Genomic DNA, 17,204 nt, shown 5'->3' on the forward strand with positions numbered 1-17,204 from the left:
CTAATGTTTAATATTCAAGTAAAATAATTTCAAATTCAAATCCAAAATCAAAATCAAAATCAAATTCAAAGCTATTTTAAATCCCATATTATATTCAGTTTTGTTAAATAACACTTGTAAATAAGTCAAATTTACACAATTCACATTCAAATAGTTTTGTCATAATATTAGCTCCATACACATGAGGCCACAGGAGAGGATTTGTGAACAACTCACTCTGGTAAGTCACATGACAGTATCAGCATGGCAGATGTAGTACATCAAATTGTATTGACACTATACACATTCACACTACATAGAGCACACTTTTAACAGTCACAAAGCAGGTTTCAAACCATGTATAGTACCTACTAGACAGTAGCACAAAATTAAGAAATGCAATGGAATGATTTATGCGAGTCTTATTTTATTGGCTCTGTGCAATGAAAGTCATATGAAGTGAAATAAAAAGCTATTGATCCATCATGCTGCCCCCATGACACTGTAATAGTGTGTTGTTTCATGATAGGACCTAATTATATTGGTATCATTCAGTCAATTACAGTGAAGGACATCCCATCTGTGATCAGGCATTTTAAGTTAATTTTTGACTTGGCATTGTTTAAAATGGGGTTCGGGAATTGCTGTTCATCTAAACTTCACAGCTATGGCCTCAAGAATGGTGTTTGTCTTATTATGGATGTTGCTGTCGTGCACCTCCACTGGAATCAAACTAGATGGAAATGGTTATGTTGACATTATAATCACAATTGGTTTAAGAGTACCACAAGATGACACGCTCACTGATAAAATCAAGGTGAATATGCACGTTTTTGTCTATTTAACAAACTTAAACAAAACAAACCACATTAATGGTTTTAGTGGCTTTTTTTCATTGATAGTATTTGTGCATTAAATTAAAGCATAATTAGTTCATAAGCAAACTCAATCCAAAATTAAAAATAATGACTTTTTTTTTTTTTTTTTTTTTTTTTTTTTTGTTAAAGGGGTCATCGGATGCGAAGTTCACTTTTACATGTTGTTTGAACATTAATGTGTTGGCAGTGTATGTACACTGTATGAGCCACCAAAGGTCAGCCCATGTCACCTTCCTTTTGGAGAGATCCCACCTTGTCCAGGCTCCTTGGGATCCTAGCCCCACAACCCTTGCCATCCCCCACTCTTCCTCTAGTCCCCTTACTTCAGCCTGGATTCATGGCTCTCCTTTCCACAGGGTTGGCTTTCCCCCACTTTCGGATGTGAGTCATTCCCAGGCCTTGCCTCCCCATGCATGGGCTCAAGAACGGTGTTTTTTTTATTATAGATTTTGCTGTCGTACAACTTTCTAGATTGATCTTAGCATGAAAAAGTTTGAAACTAAAAAACATCAAAGCAAGTGTCAAAGTTATATACAAAGTATGCTAGAATTAATGATCTCAGAATAAACCTTTTGAGTCATAATAATAACTTTTAACTATTAGATACCATTTTTTATGTCATTAATATTTTGTAAAAAAAAAAAAAATCATCACAAAATGTATACATTCATCAAATGCAAAAGGTTCATAGGCTACATTTCATAGACAAGTCTTCAGTGTTCAAATCCTACTTTTACAGTAAATCATGATATTCATTGCCTGTTATCCAATGCAAATTTCTCATATGTTCTATTTTGAAAATAGGGGGGAAATTTATCACAGCTGGTGACATTCTGCCTAATCAGCTACTAAATGGATTTCCCTCACTATACAGAAGATCAAACAAAAGAACCAGTTCAGGTGATCGCTCAATGCCCATGGTACATTACCTCAAGATTTAAATTCTAATGTTTAATTTTTATCACGCCTTTCACCCCTGGAATTAACAATCTGATGCAAACAAAATGTCAAATCAGTACCTATACATCAAACAACTTTAAAATATTTCTTAAAACAATATCAAACAAAATTTCTTAGTTTCTTAAAAAATTTCCAGATTGTATAACCTTGCAAATTATTTAGACAGACTTCTGTTGTGTTTATTATGTAGGAATCTGTGGACTGAATATAATTTCCTAATTATTCAGTTTGTAATAGACCACTGTACAAAACAAATCCTGAGCTATGTGTGCTCTATGATTGATTCTGATTCCTCCCCCCCTCGAATTATTTATGGGAGCCTTATTTTATGGACTGATGGAAGCAGCACTACAGGTGTTTTCCTGTGCAAATGACAGTCACATAAGGGGAAAAAACAGCTGTTGATAACTGTTGTCAATATGATGCCATGACACTTTAATAATGAGTTTACCAATTTAACTCAGTTATATTGGTATCATTCAGCCCATCCCAGTAAAGGATGTGCCATCTGTTATCAGGCCCATTAAGTTAATTGTTAACTTGATATTATTAAAGACAGGGTTCGCTTGTTGCTGTTCATCTAAACTCCACAGATATGGACTCAAGAACGGTGTTTGTCTTATTATGGATGTTGCTGTCATCCACCTCCACTGGAATCAGACTAGATGAAAATGGCTATGTCGACACTGTAATCGCAATTAGTTCAAGAGTACCACAGGATGATAGACTTATTGATAAAATCAAGGTAAATATGCTTTTTATTATTATTATTTTATTTGCATTAATGGTTTTAATGGATTTAAAAAATGTTGCTGTTTAAATTGAAAAAGATTGAATTTAAATTTAACTAATTTAATTTAAAAAAAAAAAAAAACACTCATTGAGAGATTTTTTTTTTCTTTTCATTTTAACAGGACATGGTCACTGAGGGGTCAATTTATCTTTTAAAGCATTGGATAAAAAGGTCTATTTTAAAGAAGCTACAATACTAATCCCACCTCACTGGAACACAACGAAAGTTACCAATGCAAGAACAGAGTCGTTTAATAAAGTACTGAGCATTATGGCATTTAAACTGGTAAAACATTAATTTCCAGTCACTTCAATCACAAATGCTGTTGCTGACACTATTTCTTTTGTCAAACACAGGCCAAAATAAGAATTGATAATCCTGCACAGGGTGATGAACCCTACACTAAACAGTATGGTGAATGTGGAGCAGAGAGTCAGTACATTCATTTCACCCCAAACTACGTCCTAAATGACACATTCATCCAGCTTTATGGATTAAGAGGTGAATATTGTTTAACTTTCTACAACACTTACGAATTTACCATGAAATAATAAGAGATTTAAAAGGTCTATTAATTCAGTACCTGTTTGTTCTATTAACAATTTGATTGTTTATTTTGCAGGAAAAGTTTTTGTGCATGAATGGGCTCATCTGAGATGGGGCGTGTATGATGAAACCAATGACAAAAAACCATTCTACCACTCTAATCGCCGTGTTGAAGCTACAAGGTTATAAACGCTTAATAAAAGAAAATATTATTAGAATGTCCTTTGAAATTGGAAATACTATTGATATCTTACTTATCTTTAGGTGTAGCAAAAATATTAAAGGTCAGTTGCATGAGGTTACTGCTGGAGGATCTCTTCAACGGTGCAGCATGGATCCACAAACTTCACTACCTACAGAGAAGTGCAAGTTTTTTCCAAATAAAAATCAAAACACAAACAGCTCTTTAATGTTCCTGCCAAGCCTGGATTCTGTAAGTACTGAGTTTACATGTTTCCAAACATTCCACAAATTTATGCTAATAACTACTAAGTGAATTTATAACTTGGACCAAAGAGGTCACAGACTGTTTTCTCCTATTTGCAAAGTAATTTAGATGTTAAGCCTCACAATAAATATATACATCTTTTTTTTTTTCTTTTTCTTTTTTTTTTTTACCGCTGAATTAGTCACATTTACAAAATATAACGTTTGAATTGTTCGTTTTAATCTTTCAAAACTTATTTTGAGATGAAAAGTTAAGTGCTTTGTGGGACACAATTGAATTTAATTAAGTTCTTCATTTTTTGTTAACCATCCCTCCACGAGTCTCATAAAGCTATAATCTGTCCTTGAGTGTTTGGTGACATATCTGCCATTAAGCAGGAAATTCTGTTTTAAGGTAAACACATTTTGTCATGAAAATGAGCACGATTATGAAGCCCCAAACATGCAAAATGACAAATGTGGCAAAACAACATGGACTGTAATATTTGAGGATTCTGTGGATAAAGATGCACTTCATTCTCTGAAACCACTGCAGTCCCCTCCACCACCACCGTCTTTCAAAGTTGTGCAGCGAAAACAACAGGCCATTTGCCTCATCCTTGATGTCTCAGGAAGCATGTGGGTACGTTCAGTAACAGACATTTCAGACTTCATTTGAACACAAATCAATATTAAATATAAAATTAATTGTAATAATAATTTTGAAACCAGCAGAAGTTGTCTTTCTGTCATTCATTTTCTAGGGCCCTAGAATTCTTCAACTGCAACAGGCTGCCACTCATTTCCTGCGGAACATTATTGAGGATCAAGCCAGAGTTGGAATTGTAACCTTTAGTTCTTCTGCTTCTACTCTGAGTCCCTTGACTACTATTGACAGTGACACCACAAGAGAGAATCTGATCAAATTGTTGCCAACGGTAGTAGGTGGATCGACATATGTGTGCTCGGGCCTTAGTCAAGGCTTACAGGTGCCATATTAATTGTACTACTGTTGATCTTGTATGTTTGTAAAGTATGAAGTATGTAGAGCTTGTTTTATGCCAGTGATCCTTTTTTCTTCAAATCCATCAGGAACTTGAAAAGGATGGGGATGTATCAGGAGGTGAACTAATTTTTTTGACAGATGGTATAGCGATGGACAACGTTGCTAGTTGTGCTCCATCCGCGATACAAAGCGGAGCTATTATTCACACACTAGCTTTTGGTAACAGTGCAGATTCTGCACTGACAGAAATGGCGAACGAAACTGGTAAGTGATATCAGCATGATTAATAACTTATTGCATCTGTCCCAGTGTATATCATATATTATAAGTGCCAGTTTACTTTCCAAAGCAAAACTGTTTTATGTTGAAAATAGGGGGAATATTTAAAATAGCCAGTGACAACATGACTTCCAACCAATTGATGGATGTGTTTGCTTCACTTACATTATTCACTTACACTAGCGAACCAGTTCAGGTTTGTCAAGTGACTGATCATTGCTCATGATACATTTATTGCTCTTTCATCAATATTGAGAGTGTTTTATAGTTAAATTTTTATCACTCCTTTAGCTAGAGAGTGTTGGAGCAAGAACATCTGATTGGTTCAATGGGACAGTATCAGTGGATCAGACTGTTGGGAACAAAACCAGCTTTGTAATAATTTATGAAAAAAGTTTTCTTAGCATTTACATACAGTCACCAAGTGGCTTAATCTACACTCAGACAAATATGAGTCATGATGTATCACTGAAAACAGTCACTTTGAACATTCCAGGAACTGCAGAGGTATGACAACCGTTATCAATCATTCAATCATTTTTATGTTTATAGTTCAGACCGTAAACTTTATTATAGTTCAGACCACAAAAAATTATTATTGTTACTTAAAAGGCATCTGGGCCAAGAGTTATAGATATGATATTAAAATATGTTCAACAACAACCTAAGACTAAGAAGGAGTTTCTCACTTGTAATTAGCTACATTTACTACACATAAATAATAGACTTACAGCAAACCCTTATTGATCTGCCTTTACTATCTTGTGTTTGGTAGACTGGGGACTGGAAGTACAGTATCCAAAATACAAGACTTCAGTCTTTCACTATAACAGTAACAAGTCATGCAGCACAAGCCAATGTTCCCCCTATCATTGTCGAAACCCGCATTAACCAGCAGTTCAGTGACGGCACTAAACCCTTGATAGTGTTTGCTGAGGTTAGTCAAAATTACAGGCCTGTAATAAATGCTGAAGTGTGGGCTACTCTGGAGTCGGAAAATGGGCCTGTAAAAACATTACAACTGCTGGACAATGGTGCAGGTAAATTACCATAATTCTTGTTCCAAGTGTGCACTCAACTTAAACTATAAATAAATAAACAAACAGTAAGGTGCCTTTCCAACCTGTGCCCAAATAAATCAGAGATCCATCTTTTACAGGCCCATACGGAAATGTAATATATGTGCTTATATGAAATACCCATATATTGAATACATGTTTATATATGCCATATCCATATATGATTCCTATTAGAAAATGGAACAATTTCATATATTGACATATAAGTCTACCCCATACAAAAATATATGTTTATGTATGTATAATACATGCATTGCCATATATGAAATGTATATAATTATTAATATATGTGAGATATATGTATGTTTTTATTATGTTGTATACAAATTAGACATATATGCATGAAATATATGGTATCATATATTTAATATTTTAATATGTGATCTTTGATCTTTAAATAGAGGTTGTAGACACATGTAAGACACTCTACAAAGTTGCAGTGCATTGCACATTTCACACCTTTAGCCTTAAATGTTAAATGGTACAGAAAGTTACACAAAGAAGCATCTTTATTTAAACAGAATTTATTTAAATAGAAAAAAAAAGTTACTGACCTGCACAATCAAACAGGACAAAAAAGAAACAATTACATATATAACTGATCAAAACACTGAACAGGCATAAGAAACAGAACATCAATTGTAGTGGTTCAGCTAAAGGTCTACAGGTTTGTATTCCCACAGCTTGGTTAGTTTTTTGTTTTTTGTAGGCCCCAGGTGAAGAAATTTCTGGATTCCAGCATCTGTAAAAAAAAAAAGAAAAAAAAAAAAAAAGTAAAAGTTAGGTTTTTATAAGATAATTACAATAAATTTTCTGCACCATATATGATTTCAGGAAATGCACCACATTCAAAAGCAACTTTTTAGCTTTGGTAGTGTTGGGTGGTACAGTAAACTAAACTTGATTTTAGTCAACATGATATTAAAATATAAAACCTGCTTAAATCTTGCAATCCAACATTGTACCAAAGTTTAATTTAGGTTTTTAGTTAGAACTGTGCCTGTATCTTAAAGTGATTAACTACTATAAGATGACAAATATACTGAGTATTAAACATGGTTGGTAAAGTTAAAGATTATTTTAAAACTGCAGAATACTCATTATTTATGTAATAATTATAAATTGTAGTTGTAAAATATTCCCAGATACCACAAGGACATGGCAGAACAACGACAGAGCACAGCCTGCATGCCCATTCAAATTATATGTCTCTATATACATGAAGAACTAAACTATAGTAACCCAAATGCTCAATGACAGAGTTCACAGGTTACAATTTAATTTGCTATTTAGCATCAATGAAATAAAGTGTTTACATTCATAATACCTAATATGTGCATCGAGAATGTGGCCTGGAGAAAAGAAATAGAGGGGTGGAACTATGACATGGGTTTTTGAATGACAATTTTGATTAAATCCCCTAAAATAAGGTCTGCGGTTTACACAAACTCATAATATTTTCACGTTTTATTCTATGACATAAAACACACCAGTTAAACCCCACTCTTGATTTTTTTTTTTTTTTTTTTTTTTTTAAACTGTTATGTTTCTTAAAAAAGGTGGTTGCTAACATGCTGCTAAATGGGACTACAGGCCCTGTCGGAGGCATTAAACGTCATCACGCTGAACAGTTTATCAATTTACAGTATTTTCCAATTGTAGTATAATTTATGGTACAATTAATTGTAGAATAACCAATTAATAGTTTCCCGCATGCAACACAAGTCTTCGGATGGAAGATGCTCATTTGATCGCTTTCCTACTGATATGGGGACTCTCTCTGTATTTGTACCATAAATATTACAATTATTCCATATAAACACCACATTTACTGCCTTTGTCACAGTCAAAGTGAAACTTTAATAATCTATAGTGCTTAAAGCCACGTTACGGCCACATGAAGCTGTTAGAAAGCAGACAGATTAAGGATTTTCTAGAAGCAAGGATAAAATAATATTTTGTGTACCCACCCTAACAAAATTAGAGCTGAAATGTGGTACTTCATTCACTAAAATAAGTTTAATCTAACCATATCCCAAAACTCACTCACTCCACTGTTATTTAATAGATTAAATGCACTAGAATTGTATTAAATAGTACATGGAGACACATTTTTAACTAAAATATTTTGTTGATTTGATTTGTTTACATGTATATTGCAGATGCTAGTTTTGGTTTCAATAAAATATTTAACCTTTTCTGTGTAGATGCTCCATCATTCACATCACTGCCATCCACATCTGCAGGTTCGGCCTCCATTTCTATTTTCTGAGAATGTCGGGACTCATTACCTTGTCATGGGACACAAACAAGAATAGCACAATTATCAGCAATGATATGAACAAAATTTACTACGATAGATTAACCATATGTTTAAAACCCCACAATCACATCCTTTAGTGTAACTTACTGTACCTTTATGCAATATGCACATACATGTGCTTACGCACCCACTCTAGGCATGTCACGGACATGTCAATGCACTTGGTGCAATATAACCAAGTACTGTCATTTACTATATGAATTCAAGGTGCTTGTATTTAAATAATTCCATTTCGTGCAGTTTTATAGTTCTAGTCTAGACTACATCTCAGAGATAAACATTATAATTTTCATCCATTATTTTTGTCAGACAGCTTTAAATAATTTCCAAACGTGGCATTGCTTATCAAGTGAAAACAATGAGCTCACAGTATCTCCATACAGATTAACCTGTTACCCAAAAGCTAAAATTAACTTTAACGCGAGCAAATTGCAAAACACATCAATGCAGCTGTAATCATAACATCATATATACAACAATGACAGGGAATATTTAAAACATTAGCTGATCTATATAGAGACAGAGGCTCTTGCAGACCAAAACAATCATATAACACTTAGTTTCTATGTAATATTAGTGTAGGAATAAAGCGTTGAGTAAATTAGTGTAAATTACCTGCACCGCTGCCACATTCAAAGGCGTTTCATCCACTCCACTCAGTGATGTCGGTCTGTCTTCGTGCCCGTCTATAAAATCATTGTCGTTTATTATGTGAAGGTACTGGCACATTTGTTATCCTTCCACTAAGAAAAACATCTTACTGCAGATGACTGTTTGTTTAGCCGCAGCCATTGCTCAGACTCTGCCGTTAGCGCGGGTGTGTTTGAATTTTGGCGCATGCGCAAAAGCGCTATTGTGACGTTCACATACAATCGCTCATGTATTTTAATAAAATGCATTTTAGTTCATTGATGATGAGAGCACATATGGACAAACAGTTACATGAAGTGTTTCCCCCCTCAATAACTCTATAATACATTCCTACAAGTAACTTTTAGTACATTGGCATTTTTGAACAGGTTATATATTCATCTCTACTTTTTCCCCCAGAAAACTAAATTGAAACAATTAATAAAGTTAAGCAATGAATTGTGTTATATGATTTACAATAAGCAGTATCTTTTAGGCATATATGGTTAATAAACTTGCATAAATTCAGTATATACATTGGTAACAAATGGTCAAAACATAGAGTACCATATATAATTTTGATATATATTGTTAACATATATGGTCATAACATATAATACAATATATAATTTTGATATATATTGTTAACATATATGGTCATAACTTATAATACAATATATAATTTTGATATATATTGTAAACATATATGGTCATAACATACAATACCATATAAAAGTTAAACATATATATACTTTCAATATATGTTTATATACAAATTGTACTATGGGAAATTCATATATGTTATAAACATATATCTACATATATCCAGAAAATGGATATATGTGATAATAATATATTGCCCTATATTTAACATATATGAGAGTAGCACTTCTGATATAGGTACATATATGTCATATATTACATTTCCGTATGGGGGAGCTGATGCTGCTCAAGATGATGGAATCTATTCCAGATATTTTACAAAGATGGTAAATGGAAGAAGCAGCTTGAAAGTAAGAGTCAAGAATAAAGATGGACAAACCAGATTTGCTGTCCAAAAAAATAGTGGCGCCCCATACGTACCTGGATATGTGGTAGACGGTAAATCCTGCTTTCAATATTCGTCAGTTTGAATATACACAGTAGTCAGTGTCCTAAAACCAGAACAGTTCCCGTTCTTGTCAACTTTTTTTATCCACTTCAAATGCTGACATATATATATATATATATATATATATTTATAGATAGATAGATAGATAGATAGATAGGTAGATAGATATAGATATAGATATATACAGTACATATACAGTATGTGTGTGTATAAGGGATATTTGTAAGGGATCAACGGTTTCCAGTGCATTAAAGGATTTTAAATGCACGGTGCGGAGGCAGAGAACCACCTGATGCGAAGCACAGTATTTGACCAAATGGGTAAAAATGACAGTTATTTTCATCAGTTACAGCACATTTGCTCATGCAATCTGCTTGCTTCATATTAGACACAGAGATGAAATAGTGCAGTAAGATCACATTTATTTGAATGAATTATAGCATTTATAGCAATTATCGAGAAAGAAAGAGAGAGAGAGAGAGAGAGAGAGAGAAGAAAGAAGAGAGGGAGAAAGAGAGAGATGACAGTTGTGTGTGGGTTAACGTTACCTGCATGCTGTGTCTGCACGTCTCTCTACAAGCAACTAATTAATTCAAAAACAGCGATTTTACCACCTTGTCACTGATGAATATAATGTAGCGATCTAGTATCAAAGCTATTTTATTAATGCACATCACATAAATTAAGTTATGCAATAACTAAAAACATTTATGTACCACAAAAGGCATGTATAAACACATGTAGAACACTGTTTAGTTAATTTGTTTTTTGCATTTTAATATTTATACCCTCATTAATCTGTAAAATGTAGATAAATCCAAGTTGTAATATATGAATGTTAATATGAATATAGTGTACAAAAAATATAATAAAATTAAAAATAAAACTGTCATATAACGAGTAGTTTTTATTGATGGAGTTTCTTGTTGCTGCTACATGAATATAAGAAGAAGCCACTCTGATGTTTTACATTCATCAGCCACAACAATCAGCAGCTCAACAATCAGCTTCCTTATTTTTATTTTTTAATGGGAAACTCTAATTAACAAATCAGTAAGTCTTAGCACTCCAGTTGAAGCGTGTTAGTTCACTATTAGCTAATCAGTAACTACTATTTTTTTAATATCTCACAGAGAACTACTAAGAACTACTATATACATGTTCATAATTAATGTAAATAACGCAAAATGTATAATTAATTCTAAAGTGAAGATCATGGTAACCCACTAGTAATGACTGGGGTATTACCAAAACTTAAGATGGAATTACTAATTATTTGGATCTGTATTTTAAAGTAAAGATCTTGATAACTAATGTCATTAAAAATTATTGATTTTTGTAAGGTTCTGGATAGTTATACTTCCAATAGCTTTGGTAACACTTGAGTCGTTACTAGTGGGTTACCATGATCTTCACTATAGAAAACAGACCCAAATAATTAGTAATTCCTTCTAAAGTATGTAGTAACACTTGAGTCATTACTATCCAAAACCTTGCATATACCTTAATAGCTTACAATGACTTCAGTCATTACTAGACAGTTATCATAATCTTCAGTTTAGAATACAGATCCAAAAAATAGTAATTCCTTTTGAAGTATTTGGTATTACAAGTCATTACTAGTGGGTTACCATGATCTTTAATTTAGAATTAACTATACATTTAGCATCATTCACATTAATTATGAACATGTATATAGCAGTTCTTAGTAGTTCTCTGGGAGATATGAAAAAAATAGTAATTACTGATTAGCTAATAGTGAACTACTACTTTCAACTGAGCACTATTACTTACTGATTCGTTAATCAGAATTTCTTGTTAGTCAATAGTAGTTACTAAAATGTTAATAATGCATTAATCATTTGTTCCTGTGTAGTTGACGGAACTGTATTCTAAAGTGTTAACCTTAAATGAAATGTACATGAGGATGAAAACAGAACAGACCATTGTTTGCATGTGTTTTAATTTGTTAGTGAATGGCAAGAAAACTATCACAGTGCAGATTATAAAATACTGCATTGCTTCCTGAAAAGTTGACATAATCCTTAAAGGAATAGTTCACCCAAGAATGACGTGTTTTACCTGGACTGGAGTCTTGTGGATTATTTGTGAGTTATTGTGATGTTTTTATCAGCTGTTTGGACTCTCATTTTGACAGCACCCATTCACTGCTGTCACCTTTGAAAACATAGTGGCAATTGGATGTAATGTGTGATGGCTTTAATATTTTGAAAATTGAACATGTTGAGCTTGTATTGAGGAGCATATTTTTGTTTATTTTAAAATGCAATGACTGATTTCTTTTGGAACTCATGTGAATGTTGGTTATACAGCGTGACTGTCACTTCATTTTAAAACCTCTGAACCTTGTCATGGCAGTAATGACACGGTATTTGCCAATCCCCCGTACATACGGGTATATAAGATGGCGGCATGCAACCACTCATTCAGGTTTTCGCTGAGGAGCCGAGCCGCAGCCCGGCGTCAGCGCGACGTAGGGTCGTGGCAGGGGATGTAACGTCTCCGTTCCCTCCTTCAGGGAACGAGGGTTACGTATGTAACTGTCACAAGGACGGTCTCTGTGGCTCCCTCCATCCCCCGCCAGCGGGAGCCTTCACCGGAGTTCTAGTCACTACATTTCCCACAATCCCGTGCCTGGGGCTCCACTTCCGGTTCCGGGTTACCCCGGTGCACTTCCCGTTTGGCGGCCATTTCAGAGCGTCGCGCTGCTCTGCTCTCCGCAAAGTTTTGTTAGTCATGCTATCAATCCTGAGCGTTTTCCTATCAGACTGCTTACTCGTTGCCAACCGGACTGTTTATTGTTTGTGCGAACCGTTGCTGCCTGCCCTCCTTCGACCCTCGCTATTCCCTTGGATTATTCCCTTCGATCGCCGCCGGCCCCGACCTCTTGCCTGGACTCTGACCACCCCTTTCGGTTTGCCTACACCACACCAGGCCGCCGTTGTTGACCCAAGCCTGTCGATATTGTTTGTGTGCAAAATAAAGTTGTTGCAAATGGATCCTACGTCTCCGGATTCTTCCATGACTGCGTCACAGAAAACTTCGCCACATACGGATCCAGCGACAACTAGCCAGATCGCGTCAGAGGTCTCCACTCAAGCCTCTGTTCTTACGCGTCACCAGCAACAACTGGATAATCTCTCCGCCTTAACTGAGCAGCTAGTTCGGGCGATACAAGGTCTGCAGATCGCTACACCTCCTGCTCCACCGCCGGCTACTAACCCACCTGCAGCGGCCTCGTCTATCACCGCAAGCCCCCGATTAGCGTTTCCTGAAAAATCCGGTGGTGCTTTCTCAGCATCAAGGCCAACCTCCCAAGACCTTCCCCTGTGCCTTCTTCTCCCACAAACTCAGTCCAGCAGAACGAAATTACGACGTGGGCAACAGGGAGTTGTTGGCCATCAAGCTCGCCCTCGAGGAGTGGCGGCATTGGCTAGAGGGCGCTAAACATCCATTCACTATTCTAACTGATCATCGGAACCTGGAGTATCTCCGCTCCGCCAGGGTCCTCAATCACCGTCAGGCCAGATGGTCGCTGTTCTTCCCCCGCTTCCAATTCGAGATAACTTATCGACCTGGCTCCTGGATTCACGAACCCGACCGCTCCACCACACCACCAGAGATGATTCTGCCTGCCTCAGTCATTCTAGCCCCCGTGGCCTGGGACATTATGACCGAAATCACCGAGGGTCACGCCCAGGACCCCCCTCCGACCGACTGTCCAGAAAATTTAACCTATGTTCCCGTTCATCTGCGCTCCCGAGTCCTGTCCGAGGTCCACTCTACCCCTTGCTCGGGTCACCCGGGGTTAGAGGCCACGATCGAGCTACTAACAACCGTTTCTGGTGGCAGTCCCTCCGCTCCGACACCATAACTTTCATTAAGAACTGTTCTGTGTGCAACACCTCCAAGACCCCTCGTCAGCTTCCTGCCGGCCTTCTGCAGCCTCTACCAGTGCCTAACCGCCCATGGTCCCACATTGCCGTCGACTTTGTCACCGATCTCCCCTCCTCCCACGGTCAGACCACCGTCCTCTCTGTTATCGATTGATTCTCCAAGGGCTGTCGTTTCATCCCATTTCCCAAACTACCCACCGCCATGGAGACGGCTGAGGCCCTATGCAACTCGGTGTTCCGCTTCTACGGGCTGCCGGAGAATATCATCTCAGATCGAGGACCCCAGTTCACCTCACGATTATGGTCCGACTTCTTCAACCTGCTGGGGGTGAACGTGAGCCTTACGTCAGGGTACCACCCTCAGGCCAATGGACAGGCCGAGAGGTTGAACCAGAAGTTGACCAGGTTTCTGCGCTCCTACTGCCAGGACCACCAGGAGGACTGGAGCCGGTTCCTGCTATGGGCTGAGTACGCCCAGAACTCCATTCGCAAACCCTCCACTAACCTCACACCTTTTCAGTGCGTTCTAGGATACCAACCCCCCTTGTTTCCCTGGTCCGGGGAACCTTCGGATTTACCTGCAGTCAACTCCTGGTTCCAACGGAGCGAGGAGACCTGGAACCGGGCCCATGTCCACCTGCAACGGGCCATCCATCGGACTCGGACCCAGGCCGATCGAAGACGTCGGGCCGGGCCATCCTACGAACCTGGGCAGTGGGTGTGGCTTTCCACTCGGGACCTGCGCCTACGTCTACCGTGCAAGAAACTTAGCCCCAGGTACGTGGGTCCTTTCAGAATCATTCATCAAATAACCCCAGTATCCTTTAGACTAGAGCTTCCACCAGAATATCGTATCTCACCCACTTTCCATATGTCTCTGTTAAAGCCCGCTGGCCGCCCGGGAGGAGCGGAGAACCTAGAGGAGACCGCTCCGCAGGGACCTTCCCCCCTGATCATCGACGGCGAGGAGGTCTACCGAGTAAACACCATTCTGGACTCCCGGCGCTGGAGGGGTCGTCTACAGTACCTGGTTGACTGGGAAGACTACGGCCCCGAGGAGAGGTCATGGGTGCCTGCCGAGGACATCCTCGATCCTGCTTTCACCACCGACTTTCATACATCGCACCCAGATCGACCAGGACCCCGTGGAAGGGGAAGACCCCGGCGCCGGTTACCTCCTCGTGCCAGGAGGCACTCGCGGGGGGGGGCTCTGTCACAAGGATGGTCTCTGTGGCTGAGACATGTTGCCACAACCTGCTGGGCGAAGGAGACCCAGCCGGAGCACAGTCAGGCACTACTCCGCAGCTAGGCCTGACTGCGGGGCATGGAGGACCCAAGGTTCACCGGAGGGAACAACTGAGGGATATAGCGCACGGATCCCGTAGGAATGGCGCAGCAAGCCGACACCAGCCGGTCTCCCGTTCACCTGATGTCTATGTTAAGACACGGGAGGACACGGCCTCGACGCGAAGGTTATAGAACCTAGCGAAGATGTTAGGTGTCGCCCAGCCAGCAGCTCTACAGATATCTGCTAGTGAGGCGCCATGAGCCAACGCATAGGATGAGGCAACACTCCGTTCTTGGAGTGGGCATGAACACCTAAGGGGCATGGCTCTCCCTGGTTTTGGTACGACAGGGAGATGGCATCTACCACGCAATGGGCCAATCTCTGTTTGGAGACAGCATTCCCTTTCTGCTGACCTCCAAAGCAGACAAAGAGCTGCTCGGTGCGTCTGAAGTGCCGAGTGCGGTCCACGTATATACGCAGGGCGCAGACTGGACACAGCAGCGCAAAGGCCCGGTCTGCCTCCTCCAGGGGCAGAGCTTGCAGGTTCACCACCTGATCGCGGAAAGGCGTGGTGGGAACCTTGGGCACATAGCCGGGCCGGTGTCTCAGGATGATGTGAGAATCGCCGGGCCCGAATTCCAGGCACGCTTCGTCGACAGAGAAGGCTTGTAGGTCCCCTACCCTCTTGATGGAGGCCAGTGCAGTCAGGAGCGCTGTCTTAAGTGACAGATGTTTTAGCTCTACTGATGCAAGTGGCTCAAATGGGACCTCCCGTAGACTCTGGAGGGCGATGGAGAGATCCCAAGAGGGTACGAGGTGCGGTCTGGGAGGATTAACCCTTCTCACACCTCTAAGGAACCTCACAATCAGTTGGTGCTAACCAAGGGATGCTCCATCCACTGCATCGTGATACGCTGCGATGGCAGCAATGTACACTTTGAGAGTCGAAGGGACAGCCTGCACTCCAACTTCTCCTGCAGGAAGGAAAGCACTACTGCAATCGGACATCTCTGTGGGTCCTCTCCACGAGAGGAGCACCAGTCAACGAACAGACCCCATCTCAGTGCATAGGTCTGCCTTGTAGAGGGAGCTCTAGACTGAGTGATAGTATCTATCACGGCCTGTGAAAGGCTGGAGAGGTCTGACGCGTCCCGTCGAGGAGCCAGACATGCAGGTTCCATAGGTTGGGACGCGGGTGCCAAATTGTGCCCATCCCCTGAGAAAGAAGGTCTCTCCTCAAGGGGATCTTCCAGGGAGGGGCTGCCGCGAGGGAAACGAGGTCTGGGAACCAGGTCTGGGTGGGCCAGTATGGCGCAACCAGCAGAACCTGCTCCTCGTCCTCCCTGATCTTGCACAGAGTCTGTGCAAGGAGGCTCACTGGGGGAAAGGCGTACTACTACACTGTGTGCCAGTGCATCCCTGCCAAGGGGAGCCTCGCTGAGGGAGTAAAACAGCTGGCAGTGGGAGGATTCGGGGGGAGGCAAACAGATCTATCTGGGCTTTGCCGAAATTGCTCCAAATCAGCTGGACTACCTGGGGGTGGAGTCGCCATTCTCCAGGATGGGTGGACTGCCGTGAGAGCAGGTCGGCTGCACAGTTGAGTTCTCCTGGAATGTGAATGGCGCGTAGCGATTTCAGCCACGTCTGACTCCACAGGAGCAGATGGCGGGCGAGTTGTGACATGCGACGGGAGCGAAGATCACCTTGATGGTTGATATAGGCTACGGTCGCAGTGCTGTCGGTGCGAACAAGCACATGCTTGTGGCGCAGCATCGGTCGGAAGCGACGCAGCGCAAGAAGCACAGCCAACAACTCTAGGCAATTGATATGCCATTGCAGTCAAGGTCCTGTCCAGGAGCCCGAGGCTGCTTGCCCGTTGCATACAGCACCCCAACCCATGGAAGAGGCATCCGTGTAAACCACAAGATGCCTGGAGACTTGTCCCAGAGGGACTCTGGCCTGAAGAAAGGCCGGGTCTGACCACGGGCT

The 17,204-nt window shown here is 39.9% G+C and overlaps 1 pseudogene; it reads left to right on the forward strand.

The window, feature by feature from the left end:
• The first annotated feature begins 646 nt into the window (after window positions 1-646).
• Window positions 647-15,236, forward strand: LOC127160474 (calcium-activated chloride channel regulator 3A-1-like; annotated as a pseudogene).
• The last annotated feature ends 1,968 nt before the right edge of the window (window positions 15,237-17,204 follow it).

This window comes from Labeo rohita, unplaced genomic scaffold (assembly GCF_022985175.1).
Source record: "Labeo rohita strain BAU-BD-2019 unplaced genomic scaffold, IGBB_LRoh.1.0 scaffold_357, whole genome shotgun sequence".
Classification (NCBI taxonomy): domain Eukaryota; kingdom Metazoa; phylum Chordata; class Actinopteri; order Cypriniformes; family Cyprinidae; genus Labeo; species Labeo rohita.